Here is a 24542-nt window from a genome sequence, read left to right as displayed (position 1 = left end):
ATTCCAGAAAAAGCAGCAAGAGATAGTGGTACAGAGGATAAGTAGAGGAGATGGAGAATATCTGGAAAAGGATGGGCTAATCAGTGAAAGATTCAAAGAAATACTGTAGGATATTTACAAATGACAGAAGTCTTAAAATGGAACTGGGAAAAGAATGTAGACAGATATATATATATATATATATATATATATATATATATATATATATATATATATATATATGTATGTACTGGAGGAAGAACAAACATACAAACTGAATGCATAAGTGAAAAGGGATGAGATAATGGCAGCCATTTACAAAATGAAGGAGAGGAAAGCTGGAGTACCGGATAGATTCCCTCTAGAGTTCTACAAATATGGAGGGGAGGAAATGTGGCCGGTCCTACAGGAGGAATACAAGTGTATATAGAACTTGGTCAAAATATGTAAAAATATAAGGATGGCCAATATAACCATGATACGTAAAGGGAAAAGAAAAAGGGAGGAACTGGAAATGTATAAGCCTATCTCTTTGGTTAATGTATATATATATATATATATATATATATATATATATATATATATATATATATCAAGATTTTGGCAAAGGTATTGGCAGGAAGACTGCATGACATTTTTTTTCAAAAGTAACACAAGCTAGGAAAAGTGGCTTCTTGAAGGGAAGGAAGGCAGAAAAATAGTGAGACCTGAAAGAAATAATGTACAAGAAGGAAAAGAAGCAGGAAGGGAAAGATGGGTTTGTGCTGTTTGACCTGTAGATGGCCTTTGATATGGTAAGGTAGGAATTCCCATGGAAGACATGGCAGCAAACACAGCTAAAGGAAAAAATCATATGGTGGATAGTAGCCATATATCAAGATCCAGAAACTGCAATACTGATAATGGAGGAGTATCTGAGGAGACAAGGATAGAAAGGGTGACCATACTGGGGTGCTCATTATCCCCAGTCCTGTTCATGCTTGTGATCAAGGATTTGGCAGCCGAAGTCAGGCACAATTTAGTAATGCATGAAAAGAGATGAGGATAAAAATCTCAGTTTGTTATATGCTGATGACTGCATTCCAATGTCAGAGGATATGGCTACATCACTGAGAACTATAAGAGAAACAGTTAAGATGTTTAATGAAGTGGTGGGAGTCAGGTTCAAGAACAAAAAGACAGTGGCAGTAAGATCAGGACAAGAGAAGGGTAAAGGAGAATGGGTGCTATAAAAGAGGCAGAGTTCCTCAAGTATCTGAAGTTCTGTGCTGGAAACACAATGAGAGAGACAATTGGGGAAAGCATAGAAAAAATCAGTGTCAGTAGCACAATAGGTAGAACACTCGCCTTTGGTGCAGAAGGCTGTGAGTTCTATTCCCATACCAGGTAGATCAATTGCTAACACTGCAGTGCTGTGCTCCTGAGTATGCTGTCCTTCTGATAAGATTTTAAACTGAGGCTCCATCTGCTTGAGTTGGTAGAAATTCAGGTGGATGTAAAATATCCCATGACACTTACCAAAAAGAGTAGGGGTCCTTTAGATATACAGAAAAATAACTCTTATTTACAAATTTACAAATATTTACATATGTACAAATATATACATATGCAAATCTATTTGCACATATTCATAATTTCCTTTACAGTCATACAAAATTTTTATCCCTATTAGAACCCCACTCCTTTTTCCATAACCACCATCTGATTTTACTTACTATTGTGGTTAAAATCCATTTACAGTTAAACATAATTTAATTTATTCTTTTATTCCATATAACCTATTTAACATAAAATAACTATCTATTCTTTTAACATATTCTTTACTTCTATTCTTATATATATATTTAATCATATCCATGTTTATTTTATGCACTTCTTTTATACCTTCAAAAAATGTTTCTTTACATAGTTTTCCCTATAACTTTTTTGCTGTTTTACATTTCAAAAAACATATTCCATAGTTTCTTCATCTTCTTGTCAATGTTTTGATATTCTATCACTTTTCATTTTATACGGCATATTTCCTTTTATTAGCAATTTATCTATTACCAGTCTCCACAAAAAATCTTGACATTCTACTTTCTGATTACACCATTTGTATCTTATTTTCACAGCTTTATTTTTTCATCTGTTAGATTTTCCCACGGTTTTACATAGTAATGTTTTATCATTACATTCTTATAACATACTTTTCTATCTTTTTATATATCAATTTTTATTTTACAAAAAATATATTTTTCCTGGTAACATTTTATTCCTTCATTTATACATACATTTTCTCTTTTACTCTTTTTTTACCAGACCCCAAAATGTATCATAGTTGTATTTACACAGTTCTACTACTAATCTCTCATCTTAAATACCACTGGATTAATTAACCCTAAACCTCATTTTTCTTTATTTACATACAAAGCTTCTCTTTTTACTGGGTTTAATCTAGAATCCCACATAAATGAAAAAAAATCTGCAATAATTCCTTTTCAAATACTGTTGGCAGTGTGAATACACTTGCTAAGTATGCTATTTTCCCATCAGTACTGAATTTAACAAATAAGCCATTTTATTGGAATGATAATTTATATGTTCTCCAGGAAAGATAGGTTTGTTTTATTTCTTCTATTGTTTTTCCCATTGAATTCTACTTATATTTTTATTCCCAAATGTTATACCTAACACAGACATTTCATTCACTGTAAAATATATACCCCCTAGCTTTACTGCATCACCTAAACCTTTACTTTTCTCTTTATTTAAAACCATCCCGATCACTTCTTGGCACGCATTTGTGCAAATTATTACTTCATTTATCCAAATATTTTTTTTGCTATTATTATAATGTCATCTGCATATGTTAACAGAACTGGAGTTCTAAACCCGTCAGATGTTATATACCCTGCCTCCTTCATTTTGTAATTTATTTCACACACTGTAACATTTATAACTAATGCAAAGAGTATACAGCTCATTGGACATCCATGTCTTACACCACTCTTCATATGTAGCTCTTGTTTTAACCAGCAATTTACAACTATTTTTACTTTATTTTTACTGTACACTGGTATACAGATGTTTCAGACTTTCTCACTTGTATTATATCCTTTCATTATTGACTATAAGATTTCATGTCCAATTTTGTCAAATTCCTTATTAAGGTCTCCTATCATGATTTTTGCTTCTTCTTTTCTATTCATATCATCCACAACTTCTCTATCATTAATAATTCTTGACAACCTTTTCCCCTTTATAATATATATATATATATATATATATATATATATATATATATATATATATATATAGCTTCAAATCTCTTTTGCATTATTTTCCTAAAGATTTTATAATCACTATTATTCAATACTATGGCCTCCAGTTTTTTAATCGTCTTCTATCTTCCTTCTTCCATTTGAATTTTAGTATTCCAGTACATAATTTTTACATATAAAACCTTCATTTAACCATTCAATCAAACATTTTTTTTTGCCAATCCCTTAAATTTTTATGTATGTCATACCCTATTCCATCTGGTCCTGCAGCCAAATCTACATTTACTTGTCCTAATACTTTATTTAGCTAATTGAAAGAAATCTCCTTTTAAACACTTTATTCTCTTTTTCTGTTATTTTGTTTACTTTCCATGCTTTATTCACCACCTTCTTTAAACATTTCTTGTACATATTGTACTACACTATTTATAATCTTTTTCTGAGTTCCATCTATTTCTCCTTTTATATTTTTATTGCTCTTATTACACTACCATCTTCCTTTACTAATCTGATTAACTCAAAGCTTCCCCACTTTTTACTTGTAAAAAATATCTTTGTTTATATAACAATTATTGTATTTTTTGTTGATTTCTTTCATATAATTATTTATCTTTATCAAAATACTTGTTATCACTATGTTCTAAATCTTCCAATGCATCATTATATGTTTTTTATATGTTTCTTTCTCTTCTTTTCTCATATCAAATTGCCAATGTAAAAAAAACAACTTTTTTATATTTTTCCTTAAATATCATCCACTATTCAGGACAGTTTTTATAAAATGTTAACATAGTAATATGGTCTTTCCATAACTGTATTATTAATCTCTTTCCTTCTTCATTCCATGTTTTCTCAATTATCCTTTTTATTCCTTTGCCTTTTTATGTATTCACTGTTTTCCTTTATCTCCTGCCATATTGCAAGATTAGAAAATCCTGTTTCAACTACCTCCCCTTCTCCTATAAATAAGCCTTCTAATACTGTAAAATAATCAATTTCAGTTCAATGCATAACCCTTTTTGTAAGTCTATGATTTTTTGTCCCAGAGTTTTAACTTATCACATCTTATAACATCTAACATTTCTTATATAATTTCCTTTCTTATTATGATTGTCTTTCAAATAAAAAAATTGTATCATGTCCCATTGCCCTACAAATATAACATTTTCTTTTGTCAAAGTTACTTATCAAATGCCTTTCTTTTCTACAAAAAAGCATGTTTTGGGTTGTCCCCAGTATTTTACGACACTCCTATTCCCCTCCACATTTATCATGCTTGATATATGTATACTTTTTTCTCTTTCTATTTTTAACATAATATTGCAATCCCAACCACCAGTCCATAAACCCCTTTTGTCATAAACTTTTGCAGTGTCCAGTACTTCTTTACATAACGTTTTCAAATACCCTTTCAAAGTATCTCTTTCTACCGCTGTTCGACATTGTACATACATTTTCTTTTTTGTTTCCCTGTTAAATCCTTTTATCACATAGAGATTATTCCATGGGTTCTTTTTTTCATATTCTCCAAGAAAATTTTCCATTGAAAAAATCAGTTTCAAATATAACATCACAAAATGTCTCTTTGTTAACTCATTACATCTGAGTGATGCCTACATGTACATCTGCAGTTACTTCCTACTGACTCCTCTAAGTGTCAAATATTGCTTGTTCATTTTTGGATCAATAATTCCAAAACCATGCTATGTACAAAAGATTTCATTTTAAAGCTGACACAGCAAACTCAACTGCATTAATATTTGACCTCTGTCACGTGCAGGTAAATAGATATTAACTGTTGTTTTTATGTTATTAATTTCCATAGATATAATTTTCACATTTTTCTAAATATCTCAACAACCAAATAACACAGGCATAACTCCTTAGCTTCATATGAAAGCTGTCAGGGAGATGAATAAAATGCTGCTGACAGTATGTGTGTAACCTGTGTGGTTGCTGAGATATTCTAAGTTATTTACAAAATATTACAAACATAATCGTTACTGTGTTTATTGTGAGTTATAAAATTTGATTTAAGACGTAGAACTTAAAAAATACTACCACTACAAAAATAGTTTGTGTTAAAGAGTTTGCCATTTATACTTCTTTCATAACCCCTATGATCCCAGGATATGAACATTTGTTTAAAAGTGAGAACATAATTTGGTTCTGTCAAAAGGCTTAGGCTCTGCCCATTGGAAGTTACAATGCAAACTTCCTGAGCTCCACTGGAATGAATGAGTAAACAAGAATAAATGCTCTTACCTCATGTAATTTTATACACCCAAAGGAGCTATTAAATTGTCCACACTTCATAACTGTCCCTTTCTTTGTCTTCTTTACTTTTAATCCTTACCACGTACTTCCATTTTTCATTTTTTTCTACTTTCTTTTCTGCCAGTCCACTTTTGCCTTCTTTTATTTTCTGTTTATGTTTTCCTTTCCATCTCCCCACTATTCTTCTGAACTGTCTCTGCATCCTCCTTTTGTATTTTCTCCATAATGTCACCCCTGGAAACATCTCCTTCATCTTCTGGCTCACTCTGCACCACCATTTCATTAAGTAAATCATCCAACCCTCCCAATTAGAGGGCTGTAATAATTAATCCACTATTTGCTGACTCATCTCTGTATCAGAGTTCTTTGAAACAATTCCTCTGAATCCTGCATACATTCTCTGGTCTTGATATATGCTTTCTTCTTGATTTTATTCACCACTCCATCATCACCTTCTCTCTCCACCTGCCTCCCTGTTTCTCCAGGCCACATTTGTGCCTGGAATGGAAACAGGAAGTGCTCCTCCAAATTGGATCTCACTCACAACAATGATGAGCAGGGGAAGTTCCCTGATGCCCTGGCCAAATGTTCTCTAGTATTATAAATACCACCTCAGGTCTCCCCTAAAAAGAGGCTACTTGCCTATTGGGACTAACCTGGTCAACAAAGGATAAATACATTAAGTAAATAAATAAATAAAGGTTGGGAAAAAGGTAAGAGATACTCTTTGAGGTTGGGGGAGAATACATATACACTGCTTTGGAGAATTAATACAGCAAGGATGATAATTCATCCATCCACAACCTGTTTTTCCATTTTTGCACATGGGGTCAGGGTGTCCCGTTAACAGTGACAATTGTCTAGAGCCAAGGTTTACACCACCAGGTGGCTAGCCCTGCAATGCTTGTTCATCTACACCACACACTTGCACACACACTCACACGTATGGCCAATTTAGAGTGTCTAGTCCACCTACTGCATGTCTTTGGAATGTGGGAGGAAACCAGAGCACCCAAAGGAAACGCATGCAAACACAGGGAGGACATGCAGACTCCACACAGAAGGCACCCTAGCCAAGAATCTAACCAAGTAACCTCTCACTGTGAGGTGGCAATGCTAATAGCTGTACCACTGTGCCACCCTAAGGATGATAAATCTACCAGTAATCCTCCACCTTCTCTGCAACATACAAATATACCCTGGGGAAAAAAGGCTACAACAAATGCAAAAAGACATTGAGGACTGGGTCAGTAAAAGTAACAGGATAAGAAGGAATAAGGAAAACATGAGAATGAATAGGAAAAGTGGGGCTGTGGGCTCCCACTTCATATGCATTGCCATATAATGTCATTCACTGGATAGAAACAGATGCGAAAGAGGTTAAGTAAAGGAGAGTATGGGAGAAAAAGACATGGAGAAGCTTACTAAAGGACATGAATGAAGTATCACTACAAGAACTGAGATATATGAAATGAGGTGAAAGAAATCTCAAACAACTAGGAGAAATAGAAGGGTGGGGCAAAGATAGGGAAGAAAAAAGACAATATCTGGAGAAGAAGCAGAATAGCTCAAGATGAAGATTTTGCATGCAGAGAAAGAGATGGTGGGGAAAGATTTAAAACAATAGAAGAGTAAACACAGAAATAAAAAGTACCAGAGGTCCAATGGTGGAGCTGCTTGGTACTCAGGAAGACCTGGAAAAAGAATACAGTTAGGGCAACGGAAGAAAGGAACAGGAATGAAGGGAGGGAGGGTAAAAAGAGTGAGGATGGTCCCTGGAAGAAATTAGAGGTTAGGGAAGCAACAAACCAAACAGATCTATGAAGTATCAAGGGAAAGGAGAGAAAAGGTCAAAGAAGAGTGAATAAGAAATAATCGGGGAAGGGAGGAGGGATGGAAGGGAATTGTAGGATACTGGTAGAAGATAATTCAGGCAGTGAGGCCCATGCAGAAAATACACAGAGCAGGATATCAAAGACTGAGAATACTGCATAGATTGTGTCTAACCCCCATAAAATTGGTAACAGAAGGCAGTAAGAAGGTTACTAAATGATTGATGTGTCAGGAAGAAGAGGCAGAAATGATGCACATTTTCTGTAACCATGAGTGGGCACACTGTCTGGAAGCAGGAACAAATAATTTGAGGAGACATATTTCAAAAGGAAGCAGAGCATATCTGGGAATGCTGTATATGGTGCATAAAGAAAGAGGACAACATCTGTAAAGAAATAGTAACTTTATCAGACTGCTGAGTACTGATGTTAAAACTATCATCACTCAAAATTGGAAGGGGACACAAATAACAGAGGATCAAGAATTACACAAGAGACTCCTAGACATTTGGAGAAGATGGCAGAAATTGATAAGAATGAGGAAAGGGTACGATGGAAAATGAAAACACAATGAAAAGCAGTATTTGAATGTTACAAGAAGGAAAATCATAAGGGTGGAGGAAAGGGTGAAACCAAAAAGAAACCAAGGATGAAAAATATGGATAGGTTAGTAAATGAAGCAGCCAACCACTGATGAGATATGGTACACCATGCATAAGGATTGCATGTGAGTGTAATATATTGTATGGTGTTTGTTTAAATTGTCAAGTATGAACACCAGTTTTGGACTGTGCCCAATGGAAAATATAAAATGAACTGTAATTAAGGATATAAACAATAATGGGCTAGTCTCTGGTGTTGATAAAGTATACTATGCATGATGATTGGTGATATGAATGTGTTTTGTGTAATAAATTAGGAAGTAATCACAGAAAGTACTGGATAGGTGTATTAGAGTATATTTATATTTTGTATACATGGATTATGTCAGTTTCTAGGTGATAGTGTGGGTGTTACACTGCATGTCTCACATTTTTTATCATACATGCACACTCAGTAGTTGAAGCTGAAATAAGTGGTAGTCTCTCCCAAAGGATGGTGGTGTTTGGAGGAAAACAAAAATATAAATTAATATTACATAAAAAGAAGAATCCTGTGTTAAGATTTTTTATATAAAGTGTACTTCTGCAAGTATTATTGTTGTAAAAGAAGGGTTAGCAACACAAAAAATGAATTTATACTTTGACACACTAGAAAATTGTATTGTATTTATCACTTCTTGTAAGTCAGCATTTGGACACATCAAGTAAATATTTGCAATGAGTACAAATGCTATAAAATATGATTTTGAAATCCATATCTCTAGGTAAGTTGTAACAATTGTTATACATTACAAAAATAAATTGAATAAATAAAGAGGAGAAGGGCAGCCTTGTCTTACACCATTTCTAAACCTTATTGGATATGATATACATTTATTTATAACAATATTTATCAATGGATTATCATATAAAACACCAACATATTTAAAAAAAGATTTTGGGGGTCCAAATTTAATCATAATGAAAAACAAAAATTTGGATTTTCTTCTGTCAAAAGCTTTGGGCACACAAATGTGTTTTTAAGGCTAGATTGTAATGGGGATATTATGTATGGTATAATGTTTTTCAGGGGAGTTTTTGCAAAGATTGCTGCATATATTTTAACATCTATGTTCATAAGGTCAATTGGTCTATAATTTGTGGAGTCAGATAGGTCTGTAACTGGTTTAGTTAATAAAAGTCTTTAGATCTATTTAAATGAAGATCCAAAATGTAATTTATAGCAATGTCATTTTATATATATATATCTATATATCTATATATATATATATATATATATATATATATATACATACATACACACACACACGCACACACACACACACACACACACATATATATATATATATATATATATATATGTATGGATCCCTATCAGATGATAGAAACTTCATTTGACTGAATCCCATTTGACTGAGACCATAAGACTGAAATTTCAAAATACTGAAAAATCACTTGACTGAAACCCATAATACTGAAATCTTACAATGCTAAATTTCAACATACTGAATTGTAAAGTGGCCCTTTTCCCCACTGTAGTGCAATACTGGAGTTAGTATATATAGTTAGGGGGTGTGTGGGGGGCCCCCAACAATGGGGGATGTGGGGGCATAGCCCCCCCCACATATTCTGGTTTTATATTGTCCCCTTTACAATTCAGTATGTTGAAATTTAGCATTGTAACTGCATTTGATTTTCTTTTTTTTTTTTTTTTTTTAGTAAGTCTTCAGGCCATCGGATCAATGATTGTCTTTTGCTAGTAGACTATATTGCACAGCAATTATACTTCTGTTGCAACTCAAGTGCACCATGAAAGTGTTTTCCTTTTTTGTGTGTGGTTTCAGAAACAGAATGGTTTAAAAGTAGGAAAATCTGGAGTTCTTTAAACAGCTTTACCTTAACATGAAAAATATTTTTTCTTGCAGTATGCAGAACCTCCAAATTCTATGCACTTGTGAATAGCTGCATACATGCATCTGTCCCTCTCTGAAGTAAGTAAATACAATGCCAAATTCAAAACTAACCCACTATGGTGAAACGCATATACAAACAGGGTCCATAACCAGAGAAAAAAATCATTGCAAGTAACATAAATGTAACTCTCAACATACAAAAACAGCTATTGCTAAACTAAACAGGGACCTCTGGACCTTGATGAGTTCAACAAAAGTCAGATATGAGGTAAAAATAGCCATCTAGGCAAAGGGCATTCCAAAGCATTCATTAATTATGTTATACATTTTAGAAACAATGCCCAGCACTGCACAGAGCTAATACTCTGACCCAGACATAGCCAATCTACTTGTGGATAAATTTAGCTCTACTTTCACTCCCTCTCCCCTCCTACATTCCCAGGTCTACCTATATCTACACCCCTCTCTCAAATCTTCCATGGACAAGTCCTCAAGGCACTAGCCAAGACCAAGGGCACTGCTTCTATGAAACCAGATAACATACCAGGTTGCATACTGGTCAGCCAGAAACAAAACCTGTCAGACCCCCTACAAAGGCTATTCAATGTCAGATGCCATATATGCCATTCCCTTGCACAACGGAGGGGTATCAATGGACTGGGGAAATTATAGACTCATAAGTCTGACCAGCCTCATTTGTAAAGCTATAGAAAGGATTATTATGAAATTACTAAATAAAGACATAGGTAACATATAAACTCTCGACCCAAGCCAGTTTGGATTTGTCAGTGGCAGATCCTGCCTACTTAATCTGGTTGACTTCTTTGAGAAGGTTACTGAAGCAGTGGACAAGGGCAAGTTATTACAAATCACATATATAGACCTCACAAAGGCATTCAACACTATCCAAAACACCTAAAGATGAGAGAATTCATTCCCTTGTTCATAACATCTCTAGTTGCACTCTATCTGACTCTGACTTGTCTATCCTAGAGAAGGGACTGAATTTCATCCCTTCACATGTCAGTCATCTAAGTGATATTCTAATAGACTTAAGACTGTTCTGTCGCAATGTCTCCCTTAAGATTTTTTTCAAAGACAGTAAGGTTCTGGACACTAATACTCTGAATAGTTTTTTTAGAGTGAAAAGCAGCTTTACACCTATTCTGCCACATAATGTTGAGAGCTTTCAGAAAATGTGTGAGAGTGATTTTTATGACTGGTTTAGGTCGAATGATAGTAGAAAAAGATGTAGCTTTTATAATGTCAGTAAAGCTGAGCAGGATTCTATTGCATACATTAAGAAGAATGATAACATCACTGTCAAACAAGCTGACAAGGGAGGAGCAGTGGTTGTTATGGATTCCTCTGAGTACATTGCCACTATGAATAATATGTTGTCAGGTGATAAAGTATATGAGGTCATCTCTAGAGAATTTGTTGGCAAAATTATTAAGTGTGTCCATGACAATCTCTATGATCTTTTAATGTGTGGGCAGATCAGCTGTGAGCTTTATGAATATTTTGTGGTTGAATTTCCAACTCTGCCCATAATTAAGGGTCTACCCAAAATACATAAGGGGGTTACACCAGTACCCATGCGACCGATTGTAGCAGGTGAACGCTGGATTACATCCACTATTTCATCTTTTGTGGAAGGGTTGTTACGCCCACTAGTTGATGACATCCCAGTCATCTTGAAAGACTCCTATCAGTTGGTTGAGTTCTTAAAAGGTGTTGAGTTTGATAGAAGTGGAACAAGTCTGTTGTTAGTTACCATGGATGTCCAGAACCTTTTTACGAGCATTCCTAATGATTTAGGGATGCTGGCCATCAGAGAGATATTAGTCAGCAATTCAAGTTATAGCAACAGCAGACAGATCTTGATCAACTGCCTGTTAGAGATGATTTTAGAGAACAATATATTTCTATTCCAAGACCAGTTGTTCCTTCAGAAATGGGGAGTTGCCATGGGCACTCCCTGTGCGAATAGTTATGCCAATCTGGTAGTCCATCACTGGGAGTTGTCACATCTTTTCAAGCATCCTGACTACAAGAAGGTCAAGATGTATAAGAGGTTTGTTGATGACGTGCTTTTTGTATGGGATGGGACTGAAACTGATTGTCTAAATTTTATTGCTGAATTAGAACAGACCTCTGCTTTTTTGAGGTTCACAGCTGATATTTCCCCAGTCCAAGCACACTTTCTAGACCTCAAGTTAATACTCTGTGGCAATAAGATAGTTACTTCACTATACAGGAAGCCCATTTGGAGAAATTCTCTGCTTCGGTTTGAAAGTATGCATCCCAGGTACACCTTTAGAGGGATCATTTTGAGCCAAATGTACAGAGTTTGTAGGATTTGCAATGATGAAGGTGATCTGGCCTCTGAGCTTACTACCCTTGCAGGCTTGCTTGAAGAAAGAGGGTATCCCCTTAAACTTATAGATGACTGTAAGCAGGAGGTGTATGTGAAATTATTTGGTAAGAAAGGTAGTGCTGGGGGTGACAGGGACATTGTTCCCTTATATGCTTTTCGCAAACATGGGCATGCTGACAGACTCTCTTATGTTACTAGATACACCAGTGATATAGTTGCACACAACAGAATTATCAGCAGGAACTGGAATGTGCTGGTTGCAGATTCACTTACTAGAAATATTGTAGGGGCTCGTCCAACATTCAGTTACAAGACATGCAACAATCTAAAACAAATTTTGTGTACAGAGCTGAATTGTTTGAATAACAACTCCTACAGTGGTCTCACAGGGACATTTCCTTGTGGCCACTGTCATATGTGTCACCACATATCTAATGATCATAGCTTTACCCATCCAGATGGCTCTTTTTTGTTTACACCCAGATTCCACAGTAGTTGCAATAGTACTAATCTTATTTATTTGGCTACATGCGACTCATGTCAGGCTTTTTATGTAGGCCTCACGAAAAGAAGACTTCGTGACAGGATATATAACCATTGCTATGATATCAAGAAAGGCAATGATAGTAGTGCTTTGGCCAAACATGTATTGGAATTCAACACACACAGGTTCAAATTTATGGTTCTGGAACTGATGGCCATCAATTGCAGAGAAGGAGACATTATGAACCAGCTGGCCCTTAGGGAGCTTAAGTGGATCTTTACACTGAAAGCACATGTCCATCCAGGCATTAATCAGTACGTCTCAGTTAGACCTGTTCTCAATATGAGGAAGTGAAAAATATGAACATGTTGTTCCAGATGTTTAGCATTTGACCCAGTCCCTTTCATATTGCTTAATACCCCTTGACACCTTTATATGCTCTCCAGTTCCATTCCCAATAGATAAGGCAATCTGAACCATACTTAGCATCTTTTTATCTACCTTGCTCTAATATAGGTGGTTGAAGGATTTTATGCGACCTTAATATTGTCTTGTTGGTTATTAAGAATGCACTTATTATCATGGCCCTATGTGGCTTGACTAGAAAGATATTTGACATTTATGCTGCTCCTACCACATATATTTTTTGGTATGATGCAGCTTTTATTTTTGTTAAGATAATTATACAGCTACATTTTTATGATGTCCTCTGAATTTTCATCTTTTAGGATTGTCTTTAAGATATACTGTTGCCTTATATATGAGTTTCTTGGCATAATGACTTTATCGGTAACATCAAGGTTGTCACCAACCCACAGGTCATCATAGATTTTTGCGTATATACTCTTTGAGTATTTAATGGTTGGTTTTACTTTGCCATGCTACATTTGCCATACCCATCTTGTTTTTTATTACTTCTTTATTATTTATTTTCATCGTTATATTTACTTTGATTGCTCAAGAATTTTTTTGGGTTTAGTATTATCTGTAGGCATTTCTGCAGGTACATTTCATATCTTAATCGCAGAAGTATTGAATTTTAATTTTACTATTGCTATTTAGACTTCTGGTTGTTAGTTGTTACTAGCGTTAGTTTTCTTGCTTGCATGTTACTAACAGTTGGTCTTTTGAGCCAGTACTTATAGACAGCTCTTCCTAGGCTTGCTATTTGATAGATAAGTTTAGCTTTCAAAGGTGAACTTGCCGTTGACCAGCTGCTGTTGCTAGTAGGTTGCCTTTTATTGTCGGACTAGTTTTCGGCGTGCTGATTGTGATTATATGAGCTTGTTTGGATGGATTACAACAGCGAACATGATTTGACTACAACCATCACCGATGGATTCTATTTTTACCACACTGAAGGTAAAGTTGATACGTCAGTTTAGGTTATTTTGCAGTCTTAGCATAGACTGGCATTTATCCCTTGACGCTCACCTTTTGATGTTATATATTAGAGATGGTAGCGTTGACTTGTCGCCACTGATCGCTATGATTTATATTCTTGAATGGTTATAATATATTGCCGTTCTTTGTAAGAACAGTTACTGTTATGGGCACTCTGTCTGATTTTGGATTCTGGCAAATTTATTTGCTTTTATAATACCTCACCATTTATATCTGGCGCTTGGTATATCTGCTGTCTCCTAACTGTTTATGTTTTGTCATTGAGCCCAGGATGATACTGACCCTACTTCTAGTGTTAGTACATACGTTTTGATTCTAACAGCTACATCATTATATATTATATATTTCTGTTTTATAAGTGTCTTGGTTGTGCTTGGAGTGAATACATTGATCACCGGTATTTTGTGCGTTGTCCTGCAGCAATTTTGGTTTGCTAACTGGCGTAATCGTCAGTGCTACAGCACAGCATGTGATATTTTTATAATAATACAGTTTATTTAAGGCGCAATGAGTGCGCTTCATATTAACTGTGTTTATTTGTGTGTTTTTAATATTTTTAAATATTTTTAAATGTTTTTACTGTTTTATTGTTCATTTGAATCTTTTAATGACTTTGTTCTAAACAGTATATGATGAATGTTATAATTATTCAATTAGTGCTTTAATTAGTTGAGTTTGAGCGCCAAGATTTTCTGTATAAATGGCTGCTCAATCTCTTATTTTATTACACCTGAAGAAGCGTAGTACAGCTACGTGAAAGCGCTTGTGTGTTCCTGTATCCATTAAAGAAGTTTTGTTACAACAGTCGGCATCTCCGTGTGGTGTATCCAGTGGATTTGGTGTATCTATGTTGAAATTTAGCATTGTAACTGCATTTGATTTTCTTTTTTTTTTTTTTTTTAGTAAGTCTTCAGGCCATTGGATCAATGATTGTCTTTTGCTAGTAGGCTATATTGCACAGCAATTATACTTCTGTTGCAACTCAAGTGCACCATGAAAATGTTTTCCTTTTTTTTTGTGTGTTTTCAGAAACAGAATGGTTTAAAAGTAAGAAAATATGGACTTGTTTAAACAGCTTTACCTTAACATGAAAAATATTTTTTCTTGCAGTATGCAGAACCTCCAAATTCTATGCACTTGTGAATAGCTGCATACATGCATCTGTCCCTCTCTGAAGTAAGTAAATACAATGCCAAATTCAAAACTAACTCACTATGGTGAAACGCATATACAAACAGGGTCCATAACCAGAGAAAAAAGTCATTGCAAGTAACATAAATGTAACTCTCAACATACAAAAACAGCTATTGTTAAACTAAACAGGGACCTCTGGACCTTGATGAGTTCAACAAAAGTCAGATATGAGGTAAAAATAGCCATCCAGGCAAAGGGCATTCCAAAGCATTTATTAATTATGTTATACATTTTAGTAACAATGCCCAGAACTGCACAGAGCTAATACTCTGACCCAGGCATAGCCAATCTACTTGTGGATAAATTTAGCTCTACTTTCACTCCCTCTCCCCTCCTACATTCCCAGGTCTACCTGCATCTACACCCCTCTCTCAAATCTTCCATGGACAAGTCCTCAAGGCACTAGCCAAGACCAAGGGCACTGCTTCTATGAAACCAGATAACATACCAGGTTGCATACTGGTCAGCCAGAAACAAAACCTGTCAGACCCCCTACAAAGGCTATTCAATGTCAGATGCCATATATGCCATTCCCTTGCACAACGGAGGGGTATCAATGGACTGGGGAAATTATAGACTCATAAGTCTGACCAGCCTCATTTGTAAAGCTATAGAAAGGATTATTATGAAATTACTAAATAAAGACATAGGTAACATATAAACTCTCAACCCAAGCCAGTTTGGATTTGTCAGTGGCAGATCCTGCCTACTTAATCTGGTTGACTTCTTTGAGAAGGTTACTGAAGCAGTGGACAAGGGCAAGTTATTACAAATCACATATATAGACCTCACAAAGGCATTCAACACTATCCAAAACTTGGGTGTCATGGATAAACAATCACAGCTAAATGTTAATCTCTGTGTAATTTATTGTATTGCCAATTGGCTTAAAAATAGAACCCAGGAAATTAAGATGGACTGCTCTAACTCTTGCAAACGACCTGTCACTAGTCCCATGGTTCAGTCCTTGGACTACTCCTCTTTGGCATTTACTACTCTGAGTTCAAAGCTACTGCTAGAGGTTTATGGCTCTCCAGGTTTGCAGATGACTATAAATTCAATGTCATTATAAATTCCTCAAAGGACACCAAGGTCCTCCAAGATGATATTTCCCAAACCAATAGCTGGTGTCAAAACCATGGACTAAAACTAAATATTGAGAAATGAATATCAATATCCTTCAGCAAGCAAAAGGTTCCTTGTACCTATCATAACTGACAACACACTCCTGAAAACTGATCAATTAGTTAGGGACCTGGGAACCCACGTAGATAATGAGCTGTCCTTTGACCACCATGTATCCACTATTGTAAAGGTGTTTTCTATCACACAAATTATTAAAGTCACGTCCCTCTTCTGTGTGTCATACAGGCTACTGTGAGGTGACCTATGCCTATGCAGAACCTCAACAGACCCTCAACAGACCCTATCCTGACTGACTACTGCACATTCACAAGTTCTTCTGCCTGACCTACTGCCCATTCGGAAGCCCTTTGGGGCATAAACACCCACTCAAGAGATCTAAAATCTCTTTTACAACAGATATAGACTATGTTAGCGGCATAGATATGTATCACAGAGAATATCACTTCTTTGGACTCACCTTCCTCTCATAAAGCAAAATACTTCTCTTACACTATTCAGATGTAATCTGAAAAGGCTTGCAAAATGATATCTTTTAATTCAGCTGCTACCACTTAACTGATTTCTGCACAGGCTGAGCATTTTTTCATACTTTATTGCAGTTCTAAAATCTTCCTGCCTTCTTCAAACTTCATTATTGACTGAATTATTTAGTGGCTACAAAATGGCTCCTGGGTTTTTAGTTGAGTATAATTCCAAGCATTAGACATTACTGGGAATCCCACTAAAACTGTAGAACCAAATGGAATACAAAAATTTAGACAAAAGCTTACATCTCCATCAACTCCAGAATGGGAAGTTATGTCAAAAAGGAAAAAAAAATGTCAGGATCAAAAGGAAGATAAAAAAGATTAACAGCAGAACAATAGAATGGAAATTAAATGTTTTTTTTCCTTCTGATATGATGGAAGCTTTACCACCTTTAAAACATTTCATCAGCAATTTACTGGTTAAGACCTTAACTATGAAAACTTCACTTAAAGACACTTTGATGAATCTAAAACTAAAATTGTTTTTCCTAGAATGTTTTTATTCATTTTATAGCACAATAACTTAACAGTATAGTAACAAGAAAAAACAAATAAACTATATACAATATCCATAACAACTAAAAATGCAATATACACAGGAGAACACTTAATATTTCTCTAACAGATTAGACAATTTTGTCCAAGCAATTAAATAAGTTGTGTTGTTAGTCCTTGCTTTTATAGTAGCAATCTCATTCTTACAAATGTATTTCACAAGATGAATAAATTTGGCTTTAAAGACAGGAGTAGATTGGGATTTCCAATTTTTAGTAACAATTTTCCTTGCTATAGAGAAGATAGACCATAGTAAAAATGTTTAGTTTTTAGGAATAACTTCAAGAACAGGAAAACTGAAAAGGATAAGGGAGTCAGAAATTATACAGTCGTCATTCCATAGAGGTTTACAAAGATATTTAAAGTCTAACCAAAATAGGGACATTATTTTGCAATTAACAACCATACGTATCCAGTCAGCATCAGTATGTCCACATCTCCAGCATTTCATCTTTCTTGTACATTATTGATAGTCTATGTGGGGTGAAAAAACATCTGTGTAAAAATGTCCATGTGTATACATGCCAGAACAAGGAAGATGTGGATTCCTTCACCGACTGTAAACAAACTTTTTTATCTTTTTCTGAGAATACTTGTCTATTAACATCACTTGAATAATTCCAAAAAGAAACATCTGTTTAGCTAAAATAATTTCTGAGACTTTTATAAATAACAGACATGTATGAAGTGTTCTTCAGTGAGCTATTTTTTAACTGAGATAAAATCCAAGATTTTTAAGTTACTCTTATTGTATGCCTTTAATGAGGGTACGAGCATAGTAAGTATAAAATTCTTACAGATTTGGATGTCCAGCCAATTGCAATTTTGCAAACTATATCTGCTGATCAAATAGCCTGCAGAACTTATTTTATTAGCTGAGAGAAATTGATTCCAATATAATAGGCCACCCTTCTTAAATTCTAACATTTTCTGAGTATCAAAAGATATCAAACAGTCATTTGTGTAAGCAATAGGAAACATAATTATTAAAAAATTCTTAATTAATTGATTAGAAAACATAAGCTTTTTAAACAATATCAATATTTGGTTTATAAGAGGTGTGAGAACAAGATTTGACCTTTCCCTTTGAATGTATATTTTTAAAATCCATATAAAGATGTTTGTATGTATTTGAGTATACAGTTCAAGCAATGTCCTATTACTATTAAGAAGTAAGGTTTCATGTATTGATTTCCAGTATGATGTATAAGAAGTGTTATTCTAAAGCAATACTATGTTAATAAATGTGGAGTTTAAATAAAAATCCATATTTGGAAAACCTACACCTCCTTCATCCCAGCTTGTGGTATGCCAGAGAAGAGAAATTCTTGTTTTTTTGGGATAACAAAGGAAGTTGAGTAATAAGTTATTAATTTTCTGTTTAATTTTGACAGGTGGGGGAATTATTAGAGCTTGGGCAAAGAATAAGATTTAGGTAACAGTATCATTTTGATTGAAGTTAGTCTGTCTTCAAATGTGAAGAAGAGTCTGTTCCAACTGTCAGTTAGACTAGTAATTGAGTTTATAAGTTGTTGGTAATTAGATGTGAGTGATTTTTTATAATTAGATTTAATAATGATACCTAGATATTTAAAATGTGTGCCCTCCCAATTTATGTCTCTTTTTGATCTAAGTTTCATAGTAAAATTTTTATTCCGTAGAAGTGCCTGAGTTTTGTTGTGACTGAAGTTTAGACCAGAGATGTTTGCAAAGAAGTCTAGATTATGTAATATGTTGTCTATTGAATTTTCAATATCATTAGAAGTTATTAGTAGGTCATCAGCAAACAGTTGTATCTTGGGAGATAATTTGTCTGACACTTTATATCCTTTAATGCTATCATTATTTCTAACATAATTTGCAAGAGGCCCAATAGCCAGGGCAAAGAGTAATGGGGAAAGGGGGTACCCCTGTTCAGTACCTCTTAATATTTTGAATGGGCTAGATAGATAAGATCCAATTTTTACATAGGCTATGGACTTTTCATATAGTTTTTTAATTAAATTAACTTTGGGGAGAAATTGTATTTTTGCAGAGCTTTAAACAGATATAGCCAACTTAGGGAGTCAAAAGCTTTATCTATATCAAGGCTTAAAATAAAAAGCTCATTTTTTTCTTGTTTGTTAAGTCCTTTAAGGACAGTAATCTAATTACATTGTCTTGTACCTTTCTGTTTTTGATAAACCTGGTTTGGTCTTCATGAATTAATATTGAAAGAATATTATTTAATCTGTTTGCTAAGACAGACATGAATATCTTATAATCAATGTTAAGCAAAGAAATTGGACTGTACAATGTTTAAAGGTTGGCTGTTTATTTGGTTTTAAGATAGGAGAGATGATAGAATATTTCCATGAGTGGGGGATGTTTGCTGCAATTATAACTTCTTAGAATGCATTGAGGAAGATTTTCAAGATGTTATCAGGTAGGAGTTTGTAAAATTCTAAAATTAGACCATCCAGTCCTGGTGCCTTTTTTGTCTTAAGATCTTTTTATTTGTTCCTTTAATTCTTTAAAGGAAAGGGGTTAGTCTATGTTATTAATGTTGTGTTTGGATAGCTTCTTTTGAATATTATTAGCAAGAAGTCTATAATTTTGTTATCACTTGTAGATGAGTTATTATTATTAATATTCTTGTAATGGTTTTTAAAACATAAGATATTTTTTAGATCTGTAACTTTGATAGTCTAATTATTTTTACTGTATATTATTTATTTTATATGACTTTTTTCATCTAAATATTTAGATCTAATCGCAATGCTGTGCATAATCTTGGGATTGATTGAGTAGGATTGTAATTTGATTTTTTCCAGATTTATTGATATGTTATGCTGCATGATATCCTGATATTCATTGTTCAGTTTACATATGTCAGCTAATGCAGATTTGTCATTTGATGTAAGTTTTAGCTTTAATCAATTTCGTTTTGTATGTCTACCAATTTTTATCCCATTCTTTCCTTTTATTTATATACCAACTTTTGACTTTACCATGTAAGACTACCTTTAACGTGTCCCATAGGATAATATCTGAAACCTCTCCATTATTATTGACATCTAGGTAAAGCTTCATTTCATCTAGAAACCATTCTTTAAACCCTTGTACTGATACTATATAAGCAGGTAGTCTTTGGCAGAAGTTATGGGGTCAGTATTAAGTGTTACATTGAAGGTGATAGCATTGTTGTCAGACATAGGGTATGATGCCTGCATTACATTATCAGTTTTGGCCAGTAAAGAACTGGTTACAAAGACTTTGTCTATGTTGGGCAGTGTGCCAAATCTGTAAGAATAGTGAGAATACTTCAGGGAGGATAATATTTTTATACCGCCAGTGTCAATTAGGTTTCTGTCTTTCATGTAGTTGCTTGCAACAGGGGACATCCTGAAGGGCCTAGAGCTTGTGGTAACAGTTGAGGACAAGATACAATTAAAATCACCTGTTAATAGTAACTCAGATGACTGCAAACTGGGAGCCATTATTGAATCCCCAAATGATGTGTATACTCTACAAAAGGGCCTTACAGAAACAGATGATTGGTGCCAGAGCCATGGGCTCAAGCTCAATGCCAAGAAATGTATAGTTATCCCCTTTGGGAAAAAAACATGTACCCATGAATTACCACATAGGTGGCAGTACACTAAACACCGAAAGTGTGATAAGAGACTTAGGGACACAGGTGGACAGTGGTCTCACCTTCGATAACCACATCGCCACAACATTCAGGAAATCCTTCTATGTGGCACACCTCATCACTAAGGGCTTTTCATCCAGGAAAAAGGAGGTCATTGTCCCACTGTGCTCACCCCTCATTAGACCCATTATAGAATACAACGCCCAGTTTGGTATGTACCTCTCAAGACATCTGCAGCAACTGGAAAGGCCGCAGAAATACCTCACTAAAAAAATCACAGGCCTAAAGCAGATGCCCTATGCTGACCACCTTAAAAAACTCCAGCTATACTCTGTCACATATCATCTACTCAGAGGCGACCTCTGCTTAACATACAAGGCCATATCAAACCCAGAGCTGTTGGACATGCAGCACTTAAAGAAATCCCAATCCCTCAGAGCCACACACTCCAGGGATCTAAACCTTGTCATCACAATAAACAAAACATGCTGGAGGGATAGGTTCCTGACCCAGAGACTCACCAGACTCTGGAATAGACTGCCCATACATGTCAAGCAGAGCGCCTCTTTGGCCCTCTTCAAAAGGAACCTTGCCGATTGGATGGGAGAAAGGAAATTCACCTCAGGAATCACGTCAGTCACCCTGCTAGACAGGGGTCCAGGGAAGTAAATAGTGTGGGAAGAAATAGCCAGAGAATTATTATGGCTAGGCTTGTATAGGCCCTAGGGCCAATGGCCTAGCGCCAACCTATGAACCTATGAGCCTATGAACTTTAATGTTATGGTGTCTAAATGTTTTTTCACAGTTTTAGTCCCAGTACCCGGTATCCAGTAGGTGTTTGCAAAAGTGCACATCTTTTTATGTAGTTTTAGTATGACTAAAGCAAGCATACCATCATTGCTTGAGTACAAGTCAACTATTTCTGGAATTCTCATTGATTTTCTGTGTAAAATTAGGACACCTTCTTTTGTGGTTGTAGTTTGAACTGGTTTTATACATTTCAATGGATCTAGCATTGATTATATACTTTTGTGTGTGTATGTGTGTGTGTATATATATATATATATATATATATATATATATTATATACATATCTATATTTTATATATATATATATATATATATATATATATATATATATATATATATATATATACTAATTAGTGATTGGTCTTCATTTTTTGATTGATATACTTTCTTGGAGCTATCTCGGGATCAAAAAGATATTGACCATTTGTAACAGTTTGAAAAGTTTGATTGAATTTAATCTTGTTTTAGAACTGATAGGTTAAAGGGTGAAGCTTACAGATAGTTTCAGTATTTCTATTTCCGACACATATTTACATTTTTATAGTGTAATTATTTGTCCTTATTTAAGTTGAATTTTGTTGTGCTGGTGTTTTGAATTAGATGAACAATTTTGATTATGGCAGTTACAATTTATTTAAAATTCCTGTTTTCTAAGTTACAAGTCAATAATATTATGAATAGAAGTTACTGATATCTAGACTTGTATAGATCTGTGGCTCAGTGCTCTCCATATTAATTTAAACTGTTATTATGTGCAGTTGAAACTAGGTGAATTATAAAGTCAGTATATAAACTTTAAGCTGGATGTCCTTTAGCACAATATTTTATTATTTTTACTATATATTTACTGCTTTGTTTAATTAATAGGTTGAATGAACCTACCATGCAAAAAGTATTTATGGAAGTGTATAAGTAGATGCTTTTGCTGACATTTATCGTGACACGTAACTGTTAATGATTAGTACAGGTTAATTTGTAAGTATAAGCAATAATAATTGATGTCTAATAGCAGATGATGCAACATCTTGGCTATCACACACACAGGCATGCCCTCCCATATACAGACACACACACACACACACACACACACACACACACACACACACACACACACACACACACACACACACACACACACACTCACACACACACACACACGCACACACAGTTTGTGATCTCATTAGATACATTTGTCAACACCACATAGGAGGCAGGTAAAGCAGTTCCACTATTTCAAGTTCACTAGAACATGATGCGATATTTGTTAAGTATCCCACATATTTCTTTCTTTTCTAATTTTTTTAAGTCCTGCTCTATATACCAAAGCATTTCAACATTTTGGCTATTTTGAATATTATTGCTTTTTTGTTGTTGTTTATTTGCATTGTGTTAAATGTCCAGATGCAATTTTGAAGGATCTTATAGATGGCTATTTTTGTGGTACCTTGCTAACTTATTAGCAACCTTATTGTCATTTCTTTGCTTACATTGTAGTGCTTGCTCATTTTGCAACTGTTAGGCATTAACCACATTTAACCCTTCCATTGTAGTCTGCTACCTGTTTGAACTCTGTATATTTATTTTTTTTCATTTAGATACTGTCTTGCATGCATCTGTATTTTTGTACCCTGTAAAATGTGGTCTGAGTCTGAAAAGGTCCATGTGTATCATTGCTTTATGCTGCTTAACAAATTAAAATAAGATATATAATAAATAAATGAGAATCCTTAAGGCTTATTTACAACTTTCCTGAGTAATGCTTTACTATATTGCATTATCAGTCCTATTTTGTGCTATGAGGTCTGCTCCAGCCCGTGCATGAGCACAGGCTTTAATTTTGATTTGTGTGGCTGTGAAGCATGGCCAGGCTGCTGAACATCTGCAGTGCACCAATGGTCAGTTCACTAACCAGCATCCCTTTGTGGCCATGTAGGTTATGTAGGGTGTATATGTGTGTCAGCCAATATGTTGCATCGGCTGGCCATTCAGCAGTTACCCTCTCCTATACTAAAAAACACATGAATCTTTCTGTCACATATGTTTTTTCATCCTAGGTATCATTTTAATTTCTGGGCTTATCGTGACGAGTTGGCGTGGCCTCAGTAGGATCTGACATGTCAGCATTCCCATGTGGTGCAGCAGGGAGACTAAAATCTTTTTACACTTGCTACACACATAGCACCTACTAGGGATTATGAAGGCCCTCTGTATGAGGTGGATGACAGGCCCTGAATGATGCAAAAGACATCAGCCTCTGAAAAGCAGTAGCGGAATAAATAAAGTGATCGGTGGAGGTGGAATCTAGACCTTCTCTGTCAATGGGAAGAAAGGGTTAGGGAGAGACAGCCTCTGTATTATTGAAAGGTTCTGCTTTTTCTGAGTCATTGTACAGTAGGCCTGAAATTGTAGATATATTTGTTTTCTGCTGTTATGGGTTTGCTGTTTCAATTACTGTGTTATTTTTGCTTTACAGTGGAGTAAGAAATAGCTGCAAGCAAGAAAACCTGCCAGAGGAAACTCAATAAAAACCCTACCAGATACA

The sequence above is a fragment of the Protopterus annectens genome, chromosome 3.part0 (genome assembly GCF_019279795.1).
Source record: "Protopterus annectens isolate FY-2018-M chromosome 3.part0, PAN1.0, whole genome shotgun sequence".
NCBI classification, from domain to species: Eukaryota; Metazoa; Chordata; order Ceratodontiformes; family Protopteridae; genus Protopterus; species Protopterus annectens.
This window is presented reverse-complemented; position numbering follows the sequence as displayed.